Here is a 5,612-nt window from a genome sequence, read left to right on the forward strand (position 1 = left end):
GGTAATTGATTTGCCCCAAACGAGCTCAGAGACACTTCAGAGACCAGGTCAGAGAAGTGGGTATTTGCTTTATTCGGTGCACTGGATGTGTGGGAATTGTTTCCACCAAACACACATACCTCAGTACCCCAGAGACACAGTGTTATAGGTAAAATCATGAATATTAATTACATTCTTCAGGATAGGAGTGGTTATACAAATCATTTCTCAGAAGTCATTAATATCATTAGCATGTGCACAACGCATGCTCCATGTATCCTGGTGGTCTTTGGAGACCCCCAAAGCCCCCTCCAAGGTGAAGGTCCTTCATGGGATGATTCAGTTGTTTCTGTGCTGGTTTCAAATGCATGCTTAGCTGATAAGCCATCAGGCCAGAGCTGTTACCTACAATTTGAATTTGAATTAAGAGTTCAGCCTTCAGCCTTGGAAGCCACAGACAGGCGCCTGTGCTGGTGGAAGGGGGGCAAAGCTCAGAGAATCTTTCTCAATCCCCCCTTTTCTTTTGTAATTTGTAATTCTTTACAAATCTTGTATGTCATGAAAGTAAATACCTTTCTCTATTTTATATTTAAGTTTATACTTTTGCCATTGAATATAAGCATCACAGTTCTAAGTACATAATATTATACAACAATAACTACTATTGCAGATAGTAATTACAATGCAATAACACAAATAACTATTACATACATTTTTTAAGTTAGGATTAACATAATTGCAACAGCTTGTATTTATAACTGTACATACTCTCTTTCGGCATACAGCAAATCTATAGTTAATTGTGAGATGCTCTTTATCTTGATTTGCTGTGCTTTTATGGCATCTGCAGTAGCATTCATTATGGCCTCTACAATGGTAGAAAGGTTCTTCTTTAGTTTACTTACTTCGGGCCAGGGTATAAACTACCTGGCAGAGCTGTGAAAATTGGTGGGTTTATATATTAAAAGTTCGGAGTAAGCTTTGTTAGTTGAGGAACAACACTAATGTGGAGAGATACTGGTTGAGCAGTTATTTTGAAGAAAAAGAAGAAAGACAGAATCTATAGAAATTCTAAGAGGAATGTTAATTATTTTGGCTTTCTTGGGCCTTCCATCCCCTAGCAGGTTTCTTTGGAGTCAGGGATGGGAGAATTGGGCACTGCCTCTGCTGTGTCCATGGCTGGCCCTCACTGCAGGGCTGGGATGCTCTTGGGGTGAGGTAAGGAGCAGTTCACTGTCTCACCGGGCAAGGCCTGACCTGTCCCTTCCCCACACACACCACACACACAGGCATTTTGAAGTGTTGCAGAGACACTAATTTTTCAGTTTTGGCAGCTCACATCATGGCTCCAGACAGTGATCAGGACCACTGATAGCTTTTCTTGCTTGTAAAATGGGGTACTTTTCTTCCTCACCTTGGTAGAATTTCTAGCAAACAGAGCAGAAGGGAAAGAGGAAAGCATAAAGGATAACTGACTAAGACTCTCATGCTGTTAGTTTTTTGCTTGTGATCCCTTGGGCTACTTTTTCTCTCCTTTTCAGTCTTTTGTTTTACTCTCCGTAAATCTAGATTATCTTTCAATTTACAGAAAAAATATGCTGACAAATATAAGCCACTCACATAAATCAACAGACGTTTAGGATACTTTTATAAGATTTTGTGAGCTTTTTCTAGGACTTCAAATGTGCTACTGAAGAATGGCACTTTTAACTGCTATTTTAAATTTAAAATTATCTTTTAAATTCCAGAGCCCAAAGCCTGGCAGATTGGTCTATGACTTTTAGCGATTTTTCAAAGGCAGTATTTTCCTTTTGTGGGGCTTAGCATTCTTAAACACTGGACAAACAAATATGCATTAAACAGCAACAGTTACAAATACTTAGCAGAATAGCCAGCCATCCTTTTGAAACCTTTTAATTTTAAAATGAAATTATTTTGTTATTGTTATATTTCAATTTTCACAAATTTAGATTTAAGCTCATACAGCTTTCTCTTTTTTTTTTTTTTTCTGGCTTACTTACCCCTTTGCATCTGAAGCTACACTTGCCATTACAATTATTACAAGGTTTTGCTAGGATAGCTGACTGTGGATAACACTGTTCTGGAAATACAAAAAAACAAAACCATTTAATGTGTTTCATTTTGATGTTGCAGCTTTTAACCGATTTATTGTATATTATATTGTCCAATATTGTTCTTTTGTGTCCTCTTTGTCTGGAGTTTCACATTGGAGAGGAGTCTCTGGCTGTAGATATCACAGTTGTGAGGGAAGTCAGCAGTTCTTTTGCTTCTGTGGCTTGAGTGGTTCCTTGTCTCACACAGCTTTTTATCTGATGAGGACACACTGATGGATGTTAAAACAAACTTGCACACTGATAACACATGTTAGAGTGGGGAGAAGGATGAATTCTTGCCTCTTTCAACTCCCCATTGGAAATTTTTATACAAATCAAGTTTTTAATAAGTGAGAAATTGAGATTTTATGAATTAATGTTTTACTCTTGCAGGTTAATAAACTTCTTTTTTTCCTTATAATTTCTTAAATGCATGTATTACTCTATATGCATATTTAGAATTAGTAAAAGTATTCACTTTTTTATCTCTATATACTTTGAAGGACTTTACAGCTCTGCTGCTTGAGCTGACTATGTGAGAGGCAATGTTTTACTTATTTTAATTTTCTTTCATTAATTATAGTGTATTTTTCAAATTGTTACTCTTCCAGTACTTTTGAAGACTCACTACGAAATACATTTTCTCCCCAGACCAGGGAGTGCTTCGCGAGTCTTCCCTAGCCTGGGTCTGGAGATTTATCACCTGAATGCTGTGCAGTCATGGGTTTTCTTCAACTTCAAGGAGGCTGAGTCAAACCCCTTGTGTTTTGGTTTTTTTCCTTAAATACTCTTGTTTTACTAGACAAGATTCACAGTACAATAACTGCGCTGGTCATCTACTCAGATGCCTTTTGAGTTAATAAATCTTTAGCTTGGTGTGAAACTTATGAGGTATATTCCTGTTGTCAGCCTTCGGGCTTCATTTACCATCAGAGCTTTGGCTGCACAACTTTTGCTGACAGTGCGGCCAGCCTCTGGCTACATTCTGAGACAATTAATAGCTGCCAGCCACTGGATTTGGAAACTTATAAAATTAGCATCAGGCCACCGTGTCCTCCAAAAGTGGCTGTCAAATTCTCAAAGCATGGGGAAGAACACTTTTTGCAAAAGTTACTTGCCATGACAACAAACCATACAGAAAGGATTGAACCCCTTTGGGGACTTGAATTAAGCACACATTGTCATGTTCTTGGCTGCTTGAACAGCCTGGACAGTGGCTCAGAGACACACCTTGTCTCCACCTTCTCCTCAGCAGTTCCAAATTTGCATTTTTTTTTCTAAGGCAATTTGTCTGGCTGCTTGAAGGGTAAAGAATTTGAATTAAAAGCATTTGAGCAAACCTTCGTTCAAAAAACCAAAACAGCAACTCAGAGTAACCCAGGCAGGAGATTTTAACTTTGAAATATATAATTACAAAATTTGGTATATCTTTTCTACAGACATTTTTGCTTTCAGTGTCTCTTTGGCATCACTTTTGCTTTTGCCTTCTTTTATCTTTTCTTACATACATTTGCAGTATCTTTCTAACCAGTTTCTTCAGGGCTTATTCAGCCTTTCCTCCAGCCCCCACCCGTACTACTCCCTGGGGGTGCTCATTGTCCCACAAAGTTATTCTGGTGACCCAAACAGAACTCTTAACAGACATTCTACATTTCTAAACATTCCCTCTGCAGTATCCAAACGCAGCCCTTCCCCCTCCTAGGCTCTCAGCAGGCAAGGCCAGCAGCACCACAGGTGATCGGTGTGTCCCACAGCTGCCTTGCCGCAGGGGCTGGCAGGGTCAGGGACTGCCTGGTGCTGAGCTCACAGCTGTCCCACAGCTCCAGCTCGGCTCCGCACCTCCCCTCAGGCCCCCAGCCTGTGCATCCAGCCCTGCACCTCTGCGCTCGCTCCCGCTGCTCCGAAAGGGGAGGATACAGGGAATTGCAGCTCGCCTTGGGTCAGCTGCCAAAATTTTAGGCAAGATGGGGGAGGGTCTTGAAACACTTCTCCTCTCTTCCTTCTTTTTCCTTCTTTTTTACTCTTATTTACTTGCAAGCTCTATCTACTACAACATTCTATACAACCATATTTCAGCAGCTACACACAGGAGTTCTAAAGAGGTACTTCTTAGAATCAATTAATTATTTTAATCTCACGGGCGTCCCCGCATAAATTTATATGCCGTCAAAAATACAAATTAACACAGGTAAAATTTTGCACACACAGTACATGCACACACATTAAAAAATTTCAGGAGCACTTGAGCAAATAGACAACATTACTTCCTCTCACAATTAATACACGCGCACTAAGTTTAAGTTTCACAACGGTTTCCACACACAAAACACAGAATTTTAAAGGCAAAATCAAATAGAGCAATATTAGAAAGGTGTTGGGGCATGAGTGTTTTCAATTCAGCAGCTAAAATCTTTCCATTCAATAATATAATCTGCCCCCCTCCAGATACTCCAAACCAACGGTTTATATATGACTTATACTCATTCACTCTTTTGCCAGTCACTTCGCTTTTCTCTGGCCGTTTCTGTCGCCAGAGAACGGAAACGCAGATAGAGCTCCGCTCTCACTCCGTGTCGGAAACACGTCTCATTCATTCACACTCACATATTAACAAAATAATGACAGTAACACAGTAACAAAATAACAACAGACAGAACAAAAATCACAGTATGGTGTAATACAGTGGAGTCCAACCCCTTAAAGGTACCTTTCACTATAGCGGGGTCCAACCCTTTAAAAGTACCTTTTCTTGACAGCGGGGTCCAACCCCGGGGGTCCAACCCCTTGCCCGGGACTAATTTTGGGAGACCCAGTCTCAACCCACCCTTGGGGACTAGCACCCCGGACCTGAAGACATTTCTTTTGAAAGTAGCAAATACCTTAATTTGGTGCAGATGGTCCTCAGTCTACTCCTGCCGTGAGCCAGAGGACAGCTGAGCTCCCCCTGAAAATTCAGGGTCGCGACTGGGAGGTCTGCTTACCCCTGGATCCGGCAGCCGAGCAGAGTCAGGGTCCCATCTGGGGTGCCAGTTTGATTCACCCCAAACGAGCTCAGAGACACTTCAGAGACCAGGTCAGAGAAGTGGGTATTTGCTTTATTCGGTGCACTGGATGTGTGGGAATTGTTTCCACCAAACACACATACCTCAGTACCCCAGAGACACAGTGTTATAGGTAAAATCATGAATATTAATTACATTCTTCAGGATAGGAGTGGTTATACAAATCATTTCTCAGAAGTCATTAATATCATTAGCATGTGCACAACGCATGCTCCGTATATCCTGGTGGTCTTTGGAGACCCCCAAAGCCCCCTCCAAGGTGAAGGTCCTTCATGGGATGATTCAGTTGTTTCTGTGCTGGTTTCAAATGCATGCTTAGCTGATAAGCCATCAGGCCAGAGCTGTTACCTACAATTTGAATTTGAATTAAGAGTTCAGCCTTCAGCCCTGGAAGCCACAGACAGGCGCCTGTGCTGGTGGAAGGGGGGCAAAGCTCAGAGAATCTTTCTCATAATCA

The sequence above is a fragment of the Lichenostomus cassidix genome, chromosome 2 (genome assembly GCF_008360975.1).
Source record: "Lichenostomus cassidix isolate B80296 chromosome 2, HeHo_3.0, whole genome shotgun sequence".
In the NCBI taxonomy this organism is placed as follows: Eukaryota; Metazoa; Chordata; class Aves; order Passeriformes; family Meliphagidae; genus Lichenostomus; species Lichenostomus cassidix.